This window comes from Phyllobates terribilis, unplaced genomic scaffold, assembly GCF_046119375.1.
Source record: "Phyllobates terribilis strain yellow unplaced genomic scaffold, ASM4611937v1 Scaffold_63__1_contigs__length_7903474, whole genome shotgun sequence".
Taxonomy (NCBI): Eukaryota; Metazoa; Chordata; class Amphibia; order Anura; family Dendrobatidae; genus Phyllobates; species Phyllobates terribilis.
The window spans coordinates 7630106-7653314 of NW_027362823.1; the positions used below are offsets into that span (position 1 = coordinate 7630106).

The 23209-nt window shown below is 44.9% G+C and overlaps 13 non-coding genes across 13 annotated transcripts; all 13 read right to left on the reverse strand.

The window, feature by feature from the left end:
* Nucleotides 1–280: 280 nt before the first annotated feature.
* Nucleotides 281–471, reverse strand: LOC141192928 (U2 spliceosomal RNA). The gene has a single exon (XR_012266231.1). It is a non-coding gene; the product is annotated as a U2 spliceosomal RNA (small nuclear RNA).
* A 1115-nt stretch (nucleotides 472–1586) lies between these two features.
* On the reverse strand, nucleotides 1587–1777 carry LOC141192929 (U2 spliceosomal RNA). The gene has a single exon (XR_012266232.1). It is a non-coding gene; the product is annotated as a U2 spliceosomal RNA (small nuclear RNA).
* A 1115-nt stretch (nucleotides 1778–2892) lies between these two features.
* On the reverse strand, nucleotides 2893–3083 carry LOC141192930 (U2 spliceosomal RNA). Its single transcript, XR_012266233.1, has one exon. It is a non-coding gene; the product is annotated as a U2 spliceosomal RNA (small nuclear RNA).
* A 1114-nt stretch (nucleotides 3084–4197) lies between these two features.
* LOC141192932 (U2 spliceosomal RNA) lies at nucleotides 4198–4388 on the reverse strand. Its single transcript, XR_012266235.1, has one exon. It is a non-coding gene; the product is annotated as a U2 spliceosomal RNA (small nuclear RNA).
* A 1115-nt stretch (nucleotides 4389–5503) lies between these two features.
* Nucleotides 5504–5694, reverse strand: LOC141192933 (U2 spliceosomal RNA). Its single transcript, XR_012266236.1, has one exon. It is a non-coding gene; the product is annotated as a U2 spliceosomal RNA (small nuclear RNA).
* Nucleotides 5695–6808: 1114 nt separating this feature from the next.
* Nucleotides 6809–6999, reverse strand: LOC141192934 (U2 spliceosomal RNA). The gene has a single exon (XR_012266237.1). It is a non-coding gene; the product is annotated as a U2 spliceosomal RNA (small nuclear RNA).
* A 1115-nt stretch (nucleotides 7000–8114) lies between these two features.
* On the reverse strand, nucleotides 8115–8305 carry LOC141192935 (U2 spliceosomal RNA). Its single transcript, XR_012266238.1, has one exon. It is a non-coding gene; the product is annotated as a U2 spliceosomal RNA (small nuclear RNA).
* A 1115-nt stretch (nucleotides 8306–9420) lies between these two features.
* Nucleotides 9421–9611, reverse strand: LOC141193111 (U2 spliceosomal RNA). Its single transcript, XR_012266409.1, has one exon. It is a non-coding gene; the product is annotated as a U2 spliceosomal RNA (small nuclear RNA).
* Nucleotides 9612–11924: 2313 nt separating this feature from the next.
* Nucleotides 11925–12115, reverse strand: LOC141192936 (U2 spliceosomal RNA). Its single transcript, XR_012266239.1, has one exon. It is a non-coding gene; the product is annotated as a U2 spliceosomal RNA (small nuclear RNA).
* A 1115-nt stretch (nucleotides 12116–13230) lies between these two features.
* LOC141192555 (U2 spliceosomal RNA) lies at nucleotides 13231–13424 on the reverse strand. Its single transcript, XR_012265927.1, has one exon. It is a non-coding gene; the product is annotated as a U2 spliceosomal RNA (small nuclear RNA).
* A 6155-nt stretch (nucleotides 13425–19579) lies between these two features.
* On the reverse strand, nucleotides 19580–19770 carry LOC141192937 (U2 spliceosomal RNA). Its single transcript, XR_012266240.1, has one exon. It is a non-coding gene; the product is annotated as a U2 spliceosomal RNA (small nuclear RNA).
* A 1115-nt stretch (nucleotides 19771–20885) lies between these two features.
* LOC141192938 (U2 spliceosomal RNA) lies at nucleotides 20886–21076 on the reverse strand. Its single transcript, XR_012266241.1, has one exon. It is a non-coding gene; the product is annotated as a U2 spliceosomal RNA (small nuclear RNA).
* A 1115-nt stretch (nucleotides 21077–22191) lies between these two features.
* LOC141192940 (U2 spliceosomal RNA) lies at nucleotides 22192–22382 on the reverse strand. The gene has a single exon (XR_012266242.1). It is a non-coding gene; the product is annotated as a U2 spliceosomal RNA (small nuclear RNA).
* Nucleotides 22383–23209: the final 827 nt, after the last annotated feature.

Below are 23209 nucleotides of genomic sequence, written 5' to 3' on the forward strand. Positions count from 1 at the left end.
CTCCAAAATGCTTGCCTAATATGTCTGTTTATCCAAAAGGAAGTAAAAAGGGAGAGCTAGAAAGATAGCATTGCATCACATTACATGGCAATGCAATGCACAGTTGCTGAAGTTGAACCAAAATGAGCTTGTAATCTGGCTTCTGCAACTTTGAACATGAAAAATCCAATGAGGAGAAGAAAAGCAAAGCCAAAGAGTCCATCCCCAAATCCGACAAACAAGCAAAATGAACAAAAAACATTGAATTCAATTCTTTCTGATTTTAGAAACTGCATTAAAGAAGGGGTGCACCGGTCCTGGAGATACTGCAATACCAGGTCAATGCGTGGAGTGGACAGAGCAAGCTCTTTTTCCATCTCCCTGTTCTAAAAATCCATTTAATATATGGTCCCCAGATAGGGGACGTATCAGATATTAAACTGATAAGAACAGATACTACACTTGATCTTAGCCAAAAGGCCGAGAAGCGATAACCAGAATTGGTTTCAAACTACGGAGCCACCCAAGGATCCTGAAAAGTCCATTTGTGGAGATGAGCTCCTGGACTCCCGTTAAGAAGACATGTTGTCAACCTCTAGATCCCTTACATGCCTGCACTTTTCGGCTTGCTGCTGCTGCAATCCACGCGTTTTAGATCTGCATAACTCCACCTCTTTAAACACAGCACCTTCACCCCCTGCTGTTCCCACCCGCCTCAACACCGTTGGAAGGGAGGAGAACCAATTAAGGCGGGGGGTGGGGTGGAACGAGCAGCTGTCTACCCTTAGCAGGAGGGCTCCTGATTACATACCTCTCCTGCTGCTGCTGCTGCTGGCTGTCCAGCAGCAGACTGAAGGTGGCTGCTGCTGTGCACAGGTATATAAAGGCTCAGAGCCTATTATGACACGCGCAGCCAGCGTTCCATTGCCACATTCCATCTACTGCAGGCAGGATACCTGGCTGGCTGAATGTCGCTGAGAAGCTCACAGAGACCGCCATAAGCAACAGTTTAACAGAATGCCACAGACTAATCAACCAAACTTTTTGGGTTGGGTTCTCTTTTATAGTCTGCAGGCATTAAATGAAAGAAGTCAGTGTTCCAGCAGAAGGAGACAACGTTTCAGAAAAGGCATTGTAGCAAACCAAAAAAGAAATTTTAAGCGCAGCAGAGTAACCAGCGCACATACCTGTTAGCTCAGGTGAGTTTAAAAGGCTGCTGTTGATAACAAGGGCATTTGCTAAATAGATGGTGTGTGTGCAACAATATACTGAAAGGTCAATTATATTGTGCAGCTTATCTCACCACCTGTAGTTATTTAGGTGAAAGCTCCAAAATGCTTGCCTAATATGTCTGTTTATCCAAAAGGAAGTAAAAAGGGAGAGCTAGAAAGATAGCATTGCATCACATTACATGGCAATGCAATGCACAGTTGCTGAAGTTGAACCAAAATGAGCTTGTAATCTGGCTTCTGCAACTTTGAACATGAAAAATCCAATGAGGAGAAGAAAAGCAAAGCCAAAGAGTCCATCCCCAAATCCGACAAACAAGCAAAATGAACAAAAAACTTTGAATTCAATTCTTTCTGATTTTAGAAACTGCATTAAAGAAGGGGTGCACCGGTCCTGGAGATACTGCAATACCAGGTCAATGCGTGGAGTGGACAGAGCAAGCTCTTTTTCCATCTCCCTGTTCTAAAAATCCATTTAATATATGGTCCCCAGATAGGGGACGTATCAGATATTAAACTGATAAGAACAGATACTACACTTGATCTTAGCCAAAAGGCCGAGAAGCGATAACCAGAATTGGTTTCAAACTACGGAGCCACCCAAGGATCCTGAAAAGTCCATTTGTGGAGATGAGCTCCTGGACTCCCGTTAAGAAGACATGTTGTCAACCTCTAGATCCCTTACATGCCTGCACTTTTCGGCTTGCTGCTGCTGCAATCCACGCGTTTTAGATCTGCATAACTCCACCTCTTTAAACACAGCACCTTCACCCCCTGCTGTTCCCACCCGCCTCAACACCGTTGGAAGGGAGGAGAACCAATTAAGGCGGGGGGTGGGGTGGAACGAGCAGCTGTCTACCCTTAGCAGGAGGGCTCCTGATTACATACCTCTCCTGCTGCTGCTGCTGCTGGCTGTCCAGCAGCAGACTGAAGGTGGCTGCTGCTGTGCACAGGTATATAAAGGCTCAGAGCCTATTATGACACGCGCAGCCAGCGTTCCATTGCCACATTCCATCTACTGCAGGCAGGATACCTGGCTGGCTGAATGTCGCTGAGAAGCTCACAGAGACCGCCATAAGCAACAGTTTAACAGAATGCCACAGACTAATCAACCAAACTTTTTGGGTTGGGTTCTCTTTTATAGTCTGCAGGCATTAAATGAAAGAAGTCAGTGTTCCAGCAGAAGGAGACAACGTTTCAGAAAAGGCATTGTAGCAAACCAAAAAAGAAATTTTAAGCGCAGCAGAGTAACCAGCGCACATACTTGTTAGCTTAGGTGAGTTTAAAAGGCTGCTGTTGATAACAAGGGCATTTGCTAAATAGATGGTGTGTGTGCAACAATATACTGAAAGGTCAATTATATTGTGCAGCTTATCTCACCACCTGTAGTTATTTAGGTGAAAGCTCCAAAATGCTTGCCTAATATGTCTGTTTATCCAAAAGGAAGTAAAAAGGGAGAGCTAGAAAGATAGCATTGCATCACATTACATGGCAATGCAATGCACAGTTGCTGAAGTTGAACCAAAATGAGCTTGTAATCTGGCTTCTGCAACTTTGAACATGAAAAATCCAATGAGGAGAAGAAAAGCAAAGCCAAAGAGTCCATCCCCAAATCCGACAAACAAGCAAAATGAACAAAAAACATTGAATTCCATTCTTTCTGATTTTAGAAACTGCATTAAAGAAGGGGTGCACCGGTCCTGGAGATACTGCAATACCAGGTCAATGCGTGGAGTGGACAGAGCAAGCTCTTTTTCCATCTCCCTGTTCTAAAAATCCATTTAATATATGGTCCCCAGATAGGGGACGTATCAGATATTAAACTGATAAGAACAGATACTACACTTGATCTTAGCCAAAAGGCCGAGAAGCGATAACCAGAATTGGTTTCAAACTACGGAGCCACCCAAGGATCCTGAAAAGTCCATTTGTGGAGATGAGCTCCTGGACTCCCGTTAAGAAGACATGTTGTCAACCTCTAGATCCCTTACATGCCTGCACTTTTCGGCTTGCTGCTGCTGCAATCCACGCGTTTTAGATCTGCATAACTCTACCTCTTTAAACACAGCACCTTCACCCCCTGCTGTTCCCACCCGCCTCAACACCGTTGGAAGGGAGGAGAACCAATTAAGGCGGGGGGTGGGGTGGAACGAGCAGCTGTCTACCCTTAGCAGGAGGGCTCCTGATTACATACCTCTCCTGCTGCTGCTGCTGCTGGCTGTCCAGCAGCAGACTGAAGGTGGCTGCTGCTGTGCACAGGTATATAAAGGCTCAGAGCCTATTATGACACGCGCAGCCAGCGTTCCATTGCCACATTCCATCTACTGCAGGCAGGATACCTGGCTGGCTGAATGTCGCTGAGAAGCTCACAGAGACCGCCATAAGCAACAGTTTAACAGAATGCCACAGACTAATCAACCAAACTTTTTGGGTTGGGTTCTCTTTTATAGTCTGCAGGCATTAAATGAAAGAAGTCAGTGTTCCAGCAGAAGGAGACAACGTTTCAGAAAAGGCATTGTAGCAAACCAAAAAAGAAATTTTAAGCGCAGCAGAGTAACCAGCGCACATACCTGTTAGCTCAGGTGAGTTTAAAAGGCTGCTGTTGATAACAAGGGCATTTGCTAAATAGATGGTGTGTGTGCAACAATATACTGAAAGGTCAATTATATTGTGCAGCTTATCTCACCACCTGTAGTTATTTAGGTGAAAGCTCCAAAATGCTTGCCTAATATGTCTGTTTATCCAAAAGGAAGTAAAAAGGGAGAGCTAGAAAGATAGCATTGCATCACATTACATGGCATGCAATGCACAGTTGCTGAAGTTGAACCAAAATGAGCTTGTAATCTGGCTTCTGCAACTTTGAACATGAAAAATCCAATGAGGAGAAGAAAAGCAAAGCCAAAGAGTCCATCCCCAAATCCGACAAACAAGCAAAATGAACAAAAAACATTGAATTCAATTCTTTCTGATTTTAGAAACTGCATTAAAGAAGGGGTGCACCGGTCCTGGAGATACTGCAATACCAGGTCAATGCGTGGAGTGGACAGAGCAAGCTCTTTTTCCATCTCCCTGTTCTAAAAATCCATTTAATATATGGTCCCCAGATAGGGGACGTATCAGATATTAAACTGATAAGAACAGATACTACACTTGATCTTAGCCAAAAGGCCGAGAAGCGATAACCAGAATTGGTTTCAAACTACGGAGCCACCCAAGGATCCTGAAAAGTCCATTTGTGGAGATGAGCTCCTGGACTCCCGTTAAGAAGACATGTTGTCAACCTCTAGATCCCTTACATGCCTGCACTTTTCGGCTTGCTGCTGCTGCAATCCACGCGTTTTAGATCTGCATAACTCCACCTCTTTAAACACAGCACCTTCACCCCCTGCTGTTCCCACCCGCCTCAACACCGTTGGAAGGGAGGAGAACCAATTAAGGCGGGGGGTGGGGTGGAACGAGCAGCTGTCTACCCTTAGCAGGAGGGCTCCTGATTACATACCTCTCCTGCTGCTGCTGCTGCTGGCTGTCCAGCAGCAGACTGAAGGTGGCTGCTGCTGTGCACAGGTATATAAAGGCTCAGAGCCTATTATGACACGCGCAGCCAGCGTTCCATTGCCACATTCCATCTACTGCAGGCAGGATACCTGGCTGGCTGAATGTCGCTGAGAAGCTCACAGAGACCGCCATAAGCAACAGTTTAACAGAATGCCACAGACTAATCAACCAAACTTTTTGGGTTGGGTTCTCTTTTATAGTCTGCAGGCATTAAATGAAAGAAGTCAGTGTTCCAGCAGAAGGAGACAACGTTTCAGAAAAGGCATTGTAGCAAACCAAAAAAGAAATTTTAAGCGCAGCAGAGTAACCAGCGCACATACTTGTTAGCTTAGGTGAGTTTAAAAGGCTGCTGTTGATAACAAGGGCATTTGCTAAATAGATGGTGTGTGTGCAACAATATACTGAAAGGTCAATTATATTGTGCAGCTTATCTCACCACCTGTAGTTATTTAGGTGAAAGCTCCAAAATGCTTGCCTAATATGTCTGTTTATCCAAAAGGAAGTAAAAAGGGAGAGCTAGAAAGATAGCATTGCATCACATTACATGGCAATGCAATGCACAGTTGCTGAAGTTGAACCAAAATGAGCTTGTAATCTGGCTTCTGCAACTTTGAACATGAAAAATCCAATGAGGAGAAGAAAAGCAAAGCCAAAGAGTCCATCCCCAAATCCGACAAACAAGCAAAATGAACAAAAAACATTGAATTCCATTCTTTCTGATTTTAGAAACTGCATTAAAGAAGGGGTGCACCGGTCCTGGAGATACTGCAATACCAGGTCAATGCGTGGAGTGGACAGAGCAAGCTCTTTTTCCATCTCCCTGTTCTAAAAATCCATTTAATATATGGTCCCCAGATAGGGGACGTATCAGATATTAAACTGATAAGAACAGATACTACACTTGATCTTAGCCAAAAGGCCGAGAAGCGATAACCAGAATTGGTTTCAAACTACGGAGCCACCCAAGGATCCTGAAAAGTCCATTTGTGGAGATGAGCTCCTGGACTCCCGTTAAGAAGACATGTTGTCAACCTCTAGATCCCTTACATGCCTGCACTTTTCGGCTTGCTGCTGCTGCAATCCACGCGTTTTAGATCTGCATAACTCTACCTCTTTAAACACAGCACCTTCACCCCCTGCTGTTCCCACCCGCCTCAACACCGTTGGAAGGGAGGAGAACCAATTAAGGCGGGGGGTGGGGTGGAACGAGCAGCTGTCTACCCTTAGCAGGAGGGCTCCTGATTACATACCTCTCCTGCTGCTGCTGCTGCTGGCTGTCCAGCAGCAGACTGAAGGTGGCTGCTGCTGTGCACAGGTATATAAAGGCTCAGAGCCTATTATGACACGCGCAGCCAGCGTTCCATTGCCACATTCCATCTACTGCAGGCAGGATACCTGGCTGGCTGAATGTCGCTGAGAAGCTCACAGAGACCGCCATAAGCAACAGTTTAACAGAATGCCACAGACTAATCAACCAAACTTTTTGGGTTGGGTTCTCTTTTATAGTCTGCAGGCATTAAATGAAAGAAGTCAGTGTTCCAGCAGAAGGAGACAACGTTTCAGAAAAGGCATTGTAGCAAACCAAAAAAGAAATTTTAAGCGCAGCAGAGTAACCAGCGCACATACCTGTTAGCTCAGGTGAGTTTAAAAGGCTGCTGTTGATAACAAGGGCATTTGCTAAATAGATGGTGTGTGTGCAACAATATACTGAAAGGTCAATTATATTGTGCAGCTTATCTCACCACCTGTAGTTATTTAGGTGAAAGCTCCAAAATGCTTGCCTAATATGTCTGTTTATCCAAAAGGAAGTAAAAAGGGAGAGCTAGAAAGATAGCATTGCATCACATTACATGGCATGCAATGCACAGTTGCTGAAGTTGAACCAAAATGAGCTTGTAATCTGGCTTCTGCAACTTTGAACATGAAAAATCCAATGAGGAGAAGAAAAGCAAAGCCAAAGAGTCCATCCCCAAATCCGACAAACAAGCAAAATGAACAAAAAACATTGAATTCAATTCTTTCTGATTTTAGAAACTGCATTAAAGAAGGGGTGCACCGGTCCTGGAGATACTGCAATACCAGGTCAATGCGTGGAGTGGACAGAGCAAGCTCTTTTTCCATCTCCCTGTTCTAAAAATCCATTTAATATATGGTCCCCAGATAGGGGACGTATCAGATATTAAACTGATAAGAACAGATACTACACTTGATCTTAGCCAAAAGGCCGAGAAGCGATAACCAGAATTGGTTTCAAACTACGGAGCCACCCAAGGATCCTGAAAAGTCCATTTGTGGAGATGAGCTCCTGGACTCCCGTTAAGAAGACATGTTGTCAACCTCTAGATCCCTTACATGCCTGCACTTTTCGGCTTGCTGCTGCTGCAATCCACGCGTTTTAGATCTGCATAACTCCACCTCTTTAAACACAGCACCTTCACCCCCTGCTGTTCCCACCCGCCTCAACACCGTTGGAAGGGAGGAGAACCAATTAAGGCGGGGGGTGGGGTGGAACGAGCAGCTGTCTACCCTTAGCAGGAGGGCTCCTGATTACATACCTCTCCTGCTGCTGCTGCTGCTGGCTGTCCAGCAGCAGACTGAAGGTGGCTGCTGCTGTGCACAGGTATATAAAGGCTCAGAGCCTATTATGACACGCGCAGCCAGCGTTCCATTGCCACATTCCATCTACTGCAGGCAGGATACCTGGCTGGCTGAATGTCGCTGAGAAGCTCACAGAGACCGCCATAAGCAACAGTTTAACAGAATGCCACAGACTAATCAACCAAACTTTTTGGGTTGGGTTCTCTTTTATAGTCTGCAGGCATTAAATGAAAGAAGTCAGTGTTCCAGCAGAAGGAGACAACGTTTCAGAAAAGGCATTGTAGCAAACCAAAAAAGAAATTTTAAGCGCAGCAGAGTAACCAGCGCACATACCTGTTAGCTCAGGTGAGTTTAAAAGGCTGCTGTTGATAACAAGGGCATTTGCTAAATAGATGGTGTGTGTGCAACAATATACTGAAAGGTCAATTATATTGTGCAGCTTATCTCACCACCTGTAGTTATTTAGGTGAAAGCTCCAAAATGCTTGCCTAATATGTCTGTTTATCCAAAAGGAAGTAAAAAGGGAGAGCTAGAAAGATAGCATTGCATCACATTACATGGCAATGCAATGCACAGTTGCTGAAGTTGAACCAAAATGAGCTTGTAATCTGGCTTCTGCAACTTTGAACATGAAAAATCCAATGAGGAGAAGAAAAGCAAAGCCAAAGAGTCCATCCCCAAATCCGACAAACAAGCAAAATGAACAAAAAACATTGAATTCAATTCTTTCTGATTTTAGAAACTGCATTAAAGAAGGGGTGCACCGGTCCTGGAGATACTGCAATACCAGGTCAATGCGTGGAGTGGACAGAGCAAGCTCTTTTTCCATCTCCCTGTTCTAAAAATCCATTTAATATATGGTCCCCAGATAGGGGACGTATCAGATATTAAACTGATAAGAACAGATACTACACTTGATCTTAGCCAAAAGGCCGAGAAGCGATAACCAGAATTGGTTTCAAACTACGGAGCCACCCAAGGATCCTGAAAAGTCCATTTGTGGAGATGAGCTCCTGGACTCCCGTTAAGAAGACATGTTGTCAACCTCTAGATCCCTTACATGCCTGCACTTTTCGGCTTGCTGCTGCTGCAATCCACGCGTTTTAGATCTGCATAACTCCACCTCTTTAAACACAGCACCTTCACCCCCTGCTGTTTCCACCCGCCTCAACACCGTTGGAAGGGAGGAGAACCAATTAAGGCGGGGGGTGGGGTGGAACGAGCAGCTGTCTACCCTTAGCAGGAGGGCTCCTGATTACATACCTCTCCTGCTGCTGCTGCTGCTGGCTGTCCAGCAGCAGACTGAAGGTGGCTGCTGCTGTGCACAGGTATATAAAGGCTCAGAGCCTATTATGACACGCGCAGCCAGCGTTCCATTGCCACATTCCATCTACTGCAGGCAGGATACCTGGCTGGCTGAATGTCGCTGAGAAGCTCACAGAGACCGCCATAAGCAACAGTTTAACAGAATGCCACAGACTAATCAACCAAACTTTTTGGGTTGGGTTCTCTTTTATAGTCTGCAGGCATTAAATGAAAGAAGTCAGTGTTCCAGCAGAAGGAGACAACGTTTCAGAAAAGGCATTGTAGCAAACCAAAAAAGAAATTTTAAGCGCAGCAGAGTAACCAGCGCACATACCTGTTAGCTCAGGTGAGTTTAAAAGGCTGCTGTTGATAACAAGGGCATTTGCTAAATAGATGGTGTGTGTGCAACAATATACTGAAAGGTTAATTATATTGTGCAGCTTATCTCACCACCTGTAGTTATTTAGGTGAAAGCTCCAAAATGCTTGCCTAATATGTCTGTTTATCCAAAAGGAAGTAAAAAGGGAGAGCTAGAAAGATAGCATTGCATCACATTACATGGCAATGCAATGCACAGTTGCTGAAGTTGAACCAAAATGAGCTTGTAATCTGGCTTCTGCAACTTTGAACATGAAAAATCCAATGAGGAGAAGAAAAGCAAAGCCAAAGAGTCCATCCCCAAATCCGACAAACAAGCAAAATGAACAAAAAACATTGAATTCAATTCTTTCTGATTTTAGAAACTGCATTAAAGAAGGGGTGCACCGGTCCTGGAGATACTGCAATACCAGGTCAATGCGTGGAGTGGACAGAGCAAGCTCTTTTTCCATCTCCCTGTTCTAAAAATCCATTTAATATATGGTCCCCAGATAGGGGACGTATCAGATATTAAACTGATAAGAACAGATACTACACTTGATCTTAGCAAAAAGGCCGAGAAGCGATAACCAGAATTGGTTTCAAACTACGGAGCCACCCAAGGATCCTGAAAAGTCCATTTGTGGAGATGAGCTCCTGGACTCCCGTTAAGAAGACATGTTGTCAACCTCTAGATCCCTTACATGCCTGCACTTTTCGGCTTGCTGCTGCTGCAATCCACGCGTTTTAGATCTGCATAACTCCACCTCTTTAAACACAGCACCTTCACCCCCTGCTGTTCCCACCCGCCTCAACACCGTTGGAAGGGAGGAGAACCAATTAAGGCGGGGGGTGGGGTGGAACGAGCAGCTGTCTACCCTTAGCAGGAGGGCTCCTGATTACATACCTCTCCTGCTGCTGCTGCTGCTGGCTGTCCAGCAGCAGACTGAAGGTGGCTGCTGCTGTGCACAGGTATATAAAGGCTCAGAGCCTATTACGACACGCGCAGCCAGCGTTCCATTGCCACATTCCATCTACTGCAGGCAGGATACCTGGCTGGCTGAATGTCGCTGAGAAGCTCACAGAGACCGCCATAAGCAACAGTTTAACAGAATGCCACAGACTAATCAACCAAACTTTTTGGGTTGGGTTCTCTTTTATAGTCTGCAGGCATTAAATGAAAGAAGTCAGTGTTCCAGCAGAAGGAGACAACGTTTCAGAAAAGGCATTGTAGCAAACCAAAAAAGAAATTTTAAGCGCAGCAGAGTAACCAGCGCACATACCTGTTAGCTCAGGTGAGTTTAAAAGGCTGCTGTTGATAACAAGGGCATTTGCTAAATAGATGGTGTGTGTGCAACAATATACTGAAAGGTCAATTATATTGTGCAGCTTATCTCACCACCTGTAGTTATTTAGGTGAAAGCTCCAAAATGCTTGCCTAATATGTCTGTTTATCCAAAAGGAAGTAAAAAGGGAGAGCTAGAAAGATAGTGTAGCACCCTGAGGATTCGGCTGCTACAGGGGTATTGCACCTCAACCCAGAGGTGTGATATTCCACTCCCGGGCAAGGATGGAGTGTGGATCTGAGCTCGGTAGGCTGCATGCACTACACACATCCCATTTCCGAGGAGCAGACCGACGGTACTCCCACTTAGAAATGTGCAGGTACGACCGAGTCTGTTCCTGGCTGGAGTGGGAGGGGGGTGGAACATCCCATGTAGTGTAGGGGCAGATAGGGGGTGCAGTCTGGGTAGAGATAGGAGCTCATTGGGTGCTGGTCACCTGAGCTCACACATAGAGGGTGTATATAAGGTGGGCACCAACTAAGAACAGGGTCAGATGCAGAGAACAAGTCAGGAGCAGAGGAGAAGAAGGACCCAGAGTGAGAGAGGAGAAGAGAGAGAAAGACCCAGAGGGGGAAACAGCAGAGAGGACCCAAGAACCCAAATTAAAGCACCGGGTGAGGAGTCGGCATCAGGGTACCGGAACCCAAGCTGGTGGGGGTAAAAACATTCCCCAGCCAGAGACCGGAGACCGTGGGCAGCGTTTGCCACGGTCACCCACCACATCCACCCCGAAGGCACACCACATGAAGGGTCAGGGAACCCAGGGCCAAGGGTGTCCCAACAGAAGACCCGAGGGAGCTGGACCTAGGTGGATCACTGGTGGGGACGGCCAGAGAACGGGACAGAAGGAGAGCTCAGGGCCACGCTCCGGACTTGTTTGGGGGTTGGCTGGATCCAGGACCTGGTGGACGCAGCACGGCTCGGGTGGTCACTCGAAGCTGGAGTGACCAGTACAACATCTGCAGTAAGTAAACACCCTTAACTGCACAACCCGACTCTGTCTTCATTGCCGTCTGCACTGCACCACCACAACCCCCATCCTCTGCACCTGTCCCCTCTGAGGCTATACCCCTCCCGTTGGGGGTTATCCCACCAAGCTGCGCACCCACCATCAGCCTCAGCGGACCCTGCTGCAGCGGCGGCCACAGTGACCGCATCACAACGGGTGGCGTAGTCGACACAAAAGAACTCTTAATAACATCTGTAGGACTGCCACATAACACTGAGTTTGACGTCCTGGGCACGGGCCGGGTCACAGCCGCTCGGAGACTACAACCCCCCATCTGTTCCGGTGCCAGGTATTCCCCTCAAAAAGGAATATGTCCCAGGGGGCGCGTCAACAGCATTGCATCACATTACATGGCAATGCAATGCACAGTTGCTGAAGTTGAACCAAAATGAGCTTGTAATCTGGCTTCTGCAACTTTGAACATGAAAAATCCAATGAGGAGAAGAAAAGCAAAGCCAAAGAGTCCATCCCCAAATCCGACAAACAAGCAAAATGAACAAAAAACATTGAATTCAATTCTTTCTGATTTTAGAAACTGCATTAAAGAAGGGGTGCACCGGTCCTGGAGATACTGCAATACCAGGTCAATGCGTGGAGTGGACAGAGCAAGCTCTTTTTCCATCTCCCTGTTCTAAAAATCCATTTAATATATGGTCCCCAGATAGGGGACGTATCAGATATTAAACTGATAAGAACAGATACTACACTTGATCTTAGCCAAAAGGCCGAGAAGCGATAACCAGAATTGGTTTCAAACTACGGAGCCACCCAAGGATCCTGAAAAGTCCATTTGTGGAGATGAGCTCCTGGACTCCCGTTAAGAAGACATGTTGTCAACCTCTAGATCCCTTACATGCCTGCACTTTTCGGCTTGCTGCTGCTGCAATCCACGCGTTTTAGATCTGCATAACTCCACCTCTTTAAACACAGCACCTTCACCCCCTGCTGTTCCCACCCGCCTCAACACCGTTGGAAGGGAGGAGAACCAATTAAGGCGGGGGGTGGGGTGGAACGAGCAGCTGTCTACCCTTAGCAGGAGGGCTCCTGATTACATACCTCTCCTGCTGCTGCTGCTGCTGGCTGTCCAGCAGCAGACTGAAGGTGGCTGCTGCTGTGCACAGGTATATAAAGGCTCAGAGCCTATTATGACACGCGCAGCCAGCGTTCCATTGCCACATTCCATCTACTGCAGGCAGGATACCTGGCTGGCTGAATGTCGCTGAGAAGCTCACAGAGACCGCCATAAGCAACAGTTTAACAGAATGCCACAGACTAATCAACCAAACTTTTTGGGTTGGGGTCTCTTTTATAGTCTGCAGGCATTAAATGAAAGAAGTCAGTGTTCCAGCAGAAGGAGACAACGTTTCAGAAAAGGCATTGTAGCAAACCAAAAAAGAAATTTTAAGCGCAGCAGAGTAACCAGCGCACATACCTGTTAGCTCAGGTGAGTTTAAAAGGCTGCTGTTGATAACAAGGGCATTTGCTAAATAGATGGTGTGTGTGCAACAATATACTGAAAGGTCAATTATATTGTGCAGCTTATCTCACCACCTGTAGTTATTTAGGTGAAAGCTCCAAAATGCTTGCCTAATATGTCTGTTTATCCAAAAGGAAGTAAAAAGGGAGAGCTAGAAAGATAGCATTGCATCACATTACATGGCAATGCAATGCACAGTTGCTGAAGTTGAACCAAAATGAGCTTGTAATCTGGCTTCTGCAACTTTGAACATGAAAAATCCAATGAGGAGAAGAAAAGCAAAGCCAAAGAGTCCATCCCCAAATCCGACAAACAAGCAAAATGAACAAAAAACATTGAATTCAATTCTTTCTGATTTTAGAAACTGCATTAAAGAAGGGGTGCACCGGTCCTGGAGATACTGCAATACCAGGTCAATGCGTGGAGTGGACAGAGCAAGCTCTTTTTCCATCTCCCTGTTCTAAAAATCCATTTAATATATGGTCCCCAGATAGGGGACGTATCAGATATTAAACTGATAAGAACAGATTTTTTTTTTTTTTTTTTTTTTTCTCCTCAGACGAGGAAATTCCACAGTCTATGAAAACCAGACAAAGGAAAATTCCATCAAAACAGCTGCGTCAAATCCAATACGCAATTTGCTGTCCCCATCATCATCGGAAATATTTATTTCATATTTCAAAACAACAATAACAAAAATCAAGAGGTACTAACAATATATCTCCACTTTTTAACTTTCCATATTCCCTCTGCATCCACTTCCCCTCTCCTCTTTTTGTCCCATAGGAAACACACATACATCTTCCCCAAAATCACCTTCACACTATCCTTTACAGCAATTTCCTTCCTTTTAAACACATACACATTCCTCACATCCCATAACACTTCCTTTATACATGCAAGCATCAACCACAAGACTCTTTCCTTCGTCCCATCACATATTCCCAAACCAAACATAAACAACTCAAAAGACAACAAATTCACACCACACAATTCTTTACACAAAGGCCCCATTCTCCCAATCACATCTCTAGCATACTGGCAATTCCAAAAAACATGCAACACACTTTCCCTTCCACCACAGCCATTTCTTGGACACATTTCACTCCTCACCAAACCTCTATTCCTCTGAAACTCTCTCACAGGTAATACTCCATGTAAAGACTGCCACACAACTTCACTCTGTTTGTTGGTCATACCACTCATCCGCACTTTCTTCCAAACCTTCTGCACATCACCACCCCTAACCATATTTATTCCACATTCTACCTCTCTACATTCAATCATCCTATACACAGCCTTCTTATTCTCCAGCAATCTCACATCTGCATCACACAGTTCATACCTCACCAAAAACTTATAAACCCACACATACCATACAGGCACCTCAAAAGCAATCGGACATCGCAAATCCCTTTCTTGCCACTTTAAACGAAACAAATACGCTCCAAATAAATACCTACACATAGATGAAAACTTTCCATCCGCCCTAATCACTTTCAAAACAAACACAACGATATTCACACCAAAAAACACGTCCAAATTCGGAAAACCCAAACCACCTTTTTCCACTCTTTTAACCAAAATTTCTCTCCTAGCTCTCTCCATTTTCGAGTTCCACAAAAAAACAAATAAAATTCTATTCAAGCTTCTCATACACATATATCCTGGTGGAAATACTACCGCAATATATAAAAATATTGGCAACACCACACTCTTAACAATTAAAATCTTCCCAAAAAAGGATAAACTCCTCAATTTCCAAAAATTCAACTTCTGCTCAACTTTTCCTTTCGCATCATCCCAACTTTCTTTCCCATCCAAACTCTCTGAAAACTTCACACCCAAAACTTTAATAGGTCCATTCACTACATTCACACCTACATCCCTACTTAAACTTCCGCCTCCAAAACCCTTACACTCACTCTTTTCCCAATTCACTTTAAACGCAGATGCACCACAAAAAATAGACACTAACAACTTCACCCGCCTCACCGAACATTCAGAATCACATAATACACACACGTCATCCATATAACCACTCACTTTCCATTCTTTTCCTCCACCTCCCGGCACTTGCACACCACGAATTACCTTATCTTTCCTCAGCATACACAACAATGGCTCAATTGCACAAATAAATGCTACAGGGGACAAAGGACACCCCTGTCGCACACCCGAAAACACATTCACTTTCCTACCCACATACCCATTCATTAAAACACAGCTATAAACACCCGCATACAAACTTCTCACTCGCCCAACAAAATCAGCCGGAAAACCCATTTTTAACAACACTCTGAACAAAAAACCATGCGACAACCTATCATAAGCCTTTTCAAAATCCAAACTTAACAAAAATACACTCTTCTTACGACCCATGCAATCCCATAGACAATCTCTTAACATACACACACACTCGTGAATCCGCCTCCCAGGTACCGCACAACACTGCTCATCCCCAATCACACTCTCTATCACATCACGCATCCTATTAGCCATAAGTTTTGCATAGATTTTATAATCACAATTAAGTAACGTTATTGGCCTCCAATTCCTCAGACTTTTCAAATCCCCTTTCTTAGGAATTAACACAACCATACCTGCACGCATACTCTCAGCCACCTCCATGTTTCCCCACATATACTTACATACATCCACAAAGTCCTTACCAATCACACCCCACATCACACGATAAAATTCTACTGGGAGGCCATCCTCCCCCGGCGTCTTATTCAAAGCCATACTACACATAACCTTCCATACCTCATCACCAGTCACCTCACCCATCACTCTCTCTCTTTCTGCTTCACTCAACTTACTCTCTAACACACTCAAAACATCATTCTCCAAACATTCATCCCTCTGTTTCACTGCATACAGATCCTCATAAAACTTAGCCACCTCTTCACACATATCCTCTCCACTCACCTCACTTCCATCTGCTCCATACACCACGCTCATACTCTGTTTCTTTCCAAAAACTTTTTTAAAGAAAAACCGAGAACATTTCTCATCCTTCTCCATCTTATCAATCTTTGCCCTAAACACTATGCTTCTCCCTCTCTCCAACAAAAACTCACTAATCTCCTTTTTTACCTCTAAAATATCCTCCTCCACCTCAACTCCTCCTTCCCTTAACTTATACAAAACGCTCAACCGCGCGTTCAGTTTAACAAAACTCTCTCTTTTAATTGCTGCATACTTGTATCCTAAATTTTTAAAGAACATTTTTGTTTGTTTCTTCACCCAGTCCCACCACTCACAAACATTCCCAAACTCATTTTTATGCTTACACCATTCTTCATACCGCCTTTCATACTCCTTTCTCACATCTTCATTCTCTAACAGTTTAACATTTAACTTCCACAATCCTCTCCCAAACACTCCATCAACTTTTATATCCAACTCACACAACATACACACATGATCTGAAAAAAGAACGTTTTCCTGCCTATAATTAACAGAAACCATATTTTTAGAAATAAAACAATAATCCAATCTGGATTGTACCCTACCACTCTCAGAAAAGAAAGTGTTCAACAAAGGATTCATGTTACACACGCGCTGCATATCACACAACCCAAAATCATTCACTAACTCCAATAATGCTTTCCCAGACACATCCACATTCACTCTCCCCACATCACAGTTCATATCACCCACAATTACCACAGGTATTCTTCCTGGAACAAAAAGCTTAATTTTTTCAAATAAATTTTTGCGCTCATTTTTTTCAACTGGCGCATAAACATTAATAACACAAAACTTTACATTCTTGTATACAAAATTAGCAAGGATACATCTCCCCACCTCAATAACCAAATAATCACTCAAAACAACCTCCCTTCCTTTAACCAAAATACCCACACCATCATTCTTATTACATGCACTCCCCGACCACACAGACGCTCCATAAGACCATTCATCCCCTTTCACACCATCCACTACCCCACATTCTTGTAAACAAAAAATAGATGCATTTTGCATAGCTAAAAACTCAAAAATAGCAGCTCTTCTTACTTTACTTTTAAACACTCTTACGTTTTGGGACACTATGGTAAATCCCATAATACTTCTACTCCTTCACCAATTACACAAAGAAATAGCCTTTGGCCTAAACCAAAGCTCACAAGAGGACAAAAAGAAAAAACATTTACAATATTATATGGTGACACTATCCAGCACCACCACTATCCTCCTCCGCCATCAGAACAGAACAGCTGGTTTCCGACCCGCTGGCTTCACCAGCCACACTCCTCATTCTGGCAGTTCTGATCTTCCTCTGAGGCTCACTAAAAACTGCATCATCACTGCCCCCACCATCCTCCCTACGACTCTTCTTTGCACCCCTATCATCCTCCGAAGAAAAATCTTCAATGTTTTCAGGACCCGAAGGGTGTTCAGGACTGTCGGGTTCCGAGATTTGCACTTCACATCCTGTTGCGTCCATTGCCTCTCCAAAAGTCATCATCTCAGGCAGCTCTGCTTCCACCACTTTCCTAGATATTCTCGCAGACACTGCCTTTTTCTCCACCTTTGCCACTTCCCTCCAGAACTCCTTTTCTTCCCTCCGCTTCTTCCTCATTTCTTCAGCAGAAGAAGAACATGGTCTCAGGGACACCTCCTCTGGCGCCGTAGAGGGAGAGGCTCTACCAGTTTCCCGCCTCCTTCCCTCTCTCTCCTCCCTCTCCAATCTTTCCAGCACTTTCAGTGCGCTTGCCATCTGCCTCCTCTCCAGCTCCTCCTCCTTCTGTTCTTTATCAGAACGTCTAGGTGCACTCATAGGACAGTCCTTATACATGTGATCACTACTCCCACAGACATCACAGGACTTGGCCTCTGGACACTGGTTGGCCATATGCCCCTCCTTTCTGCAATTTCGGCAACACTGCCCTTTAAGGCATGTTACCATGGTATGTCCGAAAGAAAAGCATCTACGGCAAAACATGGGCTGGCCTGGGTAAAAGTGGAAACCTCTATGGCCTGCAACGGAAAAATTTGATGGAGGGTGTCTAAAGCCCCCCACACTGTCAGGATCCCTTTTCAATTTCACACGGAATTTATACTGACAGTTAAAGATTCCTAGACAATTGACTTGCTTCACTCCCTTCCGCACATATTCACAGTAGCGAGAGAGGAAGCACTCCAGCAGCTCAGGGTCTGTAAAAGGGTTATAGACAGTCACAGTCACCTCCTTTTCTTGCAGACCAAACAAAGGTTCCCATCTAACTCCTTCCAAGCAGGGGTCACTAGAGTGACCACGGAGCCATTCAAAGACATTAAGGCAAACATCCTGGTCCATAAAGGTAACGTCATAATTACCTTGACGTGAAAATTCGTTGACACTGAAGATCTCAGAACGTCTTGCTCCAGCTTTGCCTTCAACGATGTCTTGGACAATGAAAACCACGTTGTTCTTGTTCTGGTCAGATGGATCCACGGACAAACGGATGGTGTTCTTCACAAAAGACATCTTGGATTCTGTCGGTATGGAATACCACAGGAAAAAGCAGAAAATCCTCCACAAAAGGGTCCGGATTCCTCCAGGAGACTCGCACCAATCAAGGTACAGTCATACGATCTTAGCCAAAAGGCCGAGAAGCGATAACCAGAATTGGTTTCAAACTACGGAGCCACCCAAGGATCCTGAAAAGTCCATTTGTGGAGATGAGCTCCTGGACTCCCGTTAAGAAGACATGTTGTCAACCTCTAGATCCCTTACATGCCTGCACTTTTCGGCTTGCTGCTGCTGCAATCCACGCGTTTTAGATCTGCATAACTCCACCTCTTTAAACACAGCACCTTCACCCCCTGCTGTTCCCACCCGCCTCAACACCGTTGGAAGGGAGGAGAACCAATTAAGGCGGGGGGTGGGGTGGAACGAGCAGCTGTCTACCCTTAGCAGGAGGGCTCCTGATTACATACCTCTCCTGCTGCTGCTGCTGCTGGCTGTCCAGCAGCAGACTGAAGGTGGCTGCTGCTGTGCACAGGTATATAAAGGCTCAGAGCCTATTATGACACGCGCAGCCAGCGTTCCATTGCCACATTCCATCTACTGCAGGCAGGATACCTGGCTGGCTGAATGTCGCTGAGAAGCTCACAGAGACCGCCATAAGCAACAGTTTAACAGAATGCCACAGACTAATCAACCAAACTTTTTGGGTTGGGTTCTCTTTTATAGTCTGCAGGCATTAAATGAAAGAAGTCAGTGTTCCAGCAGAAGGAGACAACGTTTCAGAAAAGGCATTGTAGCAAACCAAAAAAGAAATTTTAAGCGCAGCAGAGTAACCAGCGCACATACCTGTTAGCTCAGGTGAGTTTAAAAGGCTGCTGTTGATAACAAGGGCATTTGCTAAATAGATGGTGTGTGTGCAACAATATACTGAAAGGTCAATTATATTGTGCAGCTTATCTCACCACCTGTAGTTATTTAGGTGAAAGCTCCAAAATGCTTGCCTAATATGTCTGTTTATCCAAAAGGAAGTAAAAAGGGAGAGCTAGAAAGATAGCATTGCATCACATTACATGGCAATGCAATGCACAGTTGCTGAAGTTGAACCAAAATGAGCTTGTAATCTGGCTTCTGCAACTTTGAACATGAAAAATCCAATGAGGAGAAGAAAAGCAAAGCCAAAGAGTCCATCCCCAAATCCGACAAACAAGCAAAATGAACAAAAAACATTGAATTCAATTCTTTCTGATTTTAGAAACTGCATTAAAGAAGGGGTGCACCGGTCCTGGAGATACTGCAATACCAGGTCAATGCGTGGAGTGGACAGAGCAAGCTCTTTTTCCATCTCCCTGTTCTAAAAATCCATTTAATATATGGTCCCCAGATAGGGGACGTATCAGATATTAAACTGATAAGAACAGATACTACACTTGATCTTAGCCAAAAGGCCGAGAAGCGATAACCAGAATTGGTTTCAAACTACGGAGCCACCCAAGGATCCTGAAAAGTCCATTTGTGGAGATGAGCTCCTGGACTCCCGTTAAGAAGACATGTTGTCAACCTCTAGATCCCTTACATGCCTGCACTTTTCGGCTTGCTGCTGCTGCAATCCACGCGTTTTAGATCTGCATAACTCCACCTCTTTAAACACAGCACCTTCACCCCCTGCTGTTCCCACCCGCCTCAACACCGTTGGAAGGGAGGAGAACCAATTAAGGCGGGGGGTGGGGTGGAACGAGCAGCTGTCTACCCTTAGCAGGAGGGCTCCTGATTACATACCTCTCCTGCTGCTGCTGCTGCTGGCTGTCCAGCAGCAAACTGAAGGTGGCTGCTGCTGTGCACAGGTATATAAAGGCTCAGAGCCTATTATGACACGCGCAGCCAGCGTTCCATTGCCACATTCCATCTACTGCAGGCAGGATACCTGGCTGGCTGAATGTCGCTGAGAAGCTCACAGAGACCGCCATAAGCAACAGTTTAACAGAATGCCACAGACTAATCAACCAAACTTTTTGGGTTGGGTTCTCTTTTATAGTCTGCAGGCATTAAATGAAAGAAGTCAGTGTTCCAGCAGAAGGAGACAACGTTTCAGAAAAGGCATTGTAGCAAACCAAAAAAGAAATTTTAAGCGCAGCAGAGTAACCAGCGCACATACCTGTTAGCTCAGGTGAGTTTAAAAGGCTGCTGTTGATAACAAGGGCATTTGCTAAATAGATGGTGTGTGTGCAACAATATACTGAAAGGTCAATTATATTGTGCAGCTTATCTCACCACCTGTAGTTATTTAGGTGAAAGCTCCAAAATGCTTGCCTAATATGTCTGTTTATCCAAAAGGAAGTAAAAAGGGAGAGCTAGAAAGATAGCATTGCATCACATTACATGGCAATGCAATGCACAGTTGCTGAAGTTGAACCAAAATGAGCTTGTAATCTGGCTTCTGCAACTTTGAACATGAAAAATCCAATGAGGAGAAGAAAAGCAAAGCCAAAGAGTCCATCCCCAAATCCGACAAACAAGCAAAATGAACAAAAAACATTGAATTCAATTCTTTCTGATTTTAGAAACTGCATTAAAGAAGGGGTGCACCGGTCCTGGAGATACTGCAATACCAGGTCAATGCGTGGAGTGGACAGAGCAAGCTCTTTTTCCATCTCCCTGTTCTAAAAATCCATTTAATATATGGTCCCCAGATAGGGGACGTATCAGATATTAAACTGATAAGAACAGATACTACACTTGATCTTAGCCAAAAGGCCGAGAAGCGATAACCAGAATTGGTTTCAAACTACGGAGCCACCCAAGGATCCTGAAAAGTCCATATGTGGAGATGAGCTCCTGGACTCCCGTTAAGAAGACATGTTGTCAACCTCTAGATCCCTTACATGCCTGCACTTTTCGGCTTGCTGCTGCTGCAATCCACGCGTTTTAGATCTGCATAACTCCACCTCTTTAAACACAGCACCTTCACCCCCTGCTGTTCCCACCCGCCTCAACACCGTTGGAAGGGAGGAGAACCAATTAAGGCGGGGGGTGGGGTGGAACGAGCAGCTGTCTACCCTTAGCAGGAGGGCTCCTGATTACATACCTCTCCTGCTGCTGCTGCTGCTGGCTGTCCAGCAGCAGACTGAAGGTGGCTGCTGCTGTGCACAGGTATATAAAGGCTCAGAGCCTATTATGACACGCGCAGCCAGCGTTCCATTGCCACATTCCATCTACTGCAGGCAGGATACCTGGCTGGCTGAATGTCGCTGAGAAGCTCACAGAGACCGCCATAAGCAACAGTTTAACAGAATGCCACAGACTAATCAACCAAACTTTTTGGGTTGGGTTCTCTTTTATAGTCTGCAGGCATTAAATGAAAGAAGTCAGTGTTCCAGCAGAAGGAGACAACGTTTCAGAAAAGGCATTGTAGCAAACCAAAAAAGAAATTTTAAGCGCAGCAGAGTAACCAGCGCACATACCTGTTAGCTCAGGTGAGTTTAAAAGGCTGCTGTTGATAACAAGGGCATTTGCTAAATAGATGGTGTGTGTGCAACAATATACTGAAAGGTCAATTATATTGTGCAGCTTATCTCACCACCTGTAGTTATTTAGGTGAAAGCTCCAAAATGCTTGCCTAATATGTCTGTTAATCCAAAAGGAAGTAAAAAGGGAGAGCTAGAAAGATAGCATTGCATCACATTACATGGCAATGCAATGCACAGTTGCTGAAGTTGAACCAAAATGAGCTTGTAATCTGGCTTCTGCAACTTTGAACATGAAAAATCCAATGAGGAGAAGAAAAGCAAAGCCAAAGAGTCCATCCCCAAATCCGACAAACAAGCAAAATGAACAAAAAACATTGAATTCAATTCTTTCTGATTTTAGAAACTGCATTAAAGAAGGGGTGCACCGGTCCTGGAGATACTGCAATACCAGGTCAATGCGTGGAGTGGACAGAGCAAGCTCTTTTTCCATCTCCCTGTTCTAAAAATCCATTTAATATATGGTCCCCAGATAGGGGACGTATCAGATATTAAACTGATAAGAACAGATACTACACTTGATCTTAGCCAAAAGGCCGAGAAGCGATAACCAGAATTGGTTTCAAACTACGGAGCCACCCAAGGATCCTGAAAAGTCCATTTGTGGAGATGAGCTCCTGGACTCCCGTTAAGAAGACATGTTGTCAACCTCTAGATCCCTTACATGCCTGCACTTTTCGGCTTGCTGCTGCTGCAATCCACGCGTTTTAGATCTGCATAACTCCACCTCTTTAAACACAGCACCTTCACCCCCTGCTGTTCCCACCCGCCTCAACACCGTTGGAAGGGAGGAGAACCAATTAAGGCGGGGGGTGGGGTGGAACGAGCAGCTGTCTACCCTTAGCAGGAGGGCTCCTGATTACATACCTCTCCTGCTGCTGCTGGCTGTCCAGCAGCAGACTGAAGGTGGCTGCTGCTGTGCACAGGTATATAAAGGCTCAGAGCCTATTATGACACGCGCAGCCAGCGTTCCATTGCCACATTCCATCTACTGCAGGCAGGATACCTGGCTGGCTGAATGTCGCTGAGAAGCTCACAGAGACCGCCATAAGCAACAGTTTAACAGAATGCCACAGACTAATCAACCAAACTTTTTGGGTTGGGTTCTCTTTTATAGTCTGCAGGCATTAAATGAAAGAAGTCAGTGTTCCAGCAGAAGGAGACAACGTTTCAGAAAAGGCATTGTAGCAAACCAAAAAAGAAATTTTAAGCGCAGCAGAGTAACCAGCGCACATACCTGTTAGCTCAGGTGAGTTTAAAAGGCTGCTGTTGATAACAAGGGCATTTGCTAAATAGATGGTGTGTGTGCAACAATATACTGAAAGGTCAATTATATTGTGCAGCTTATCTCACCACCTGTAGTTATTTAGGTGAA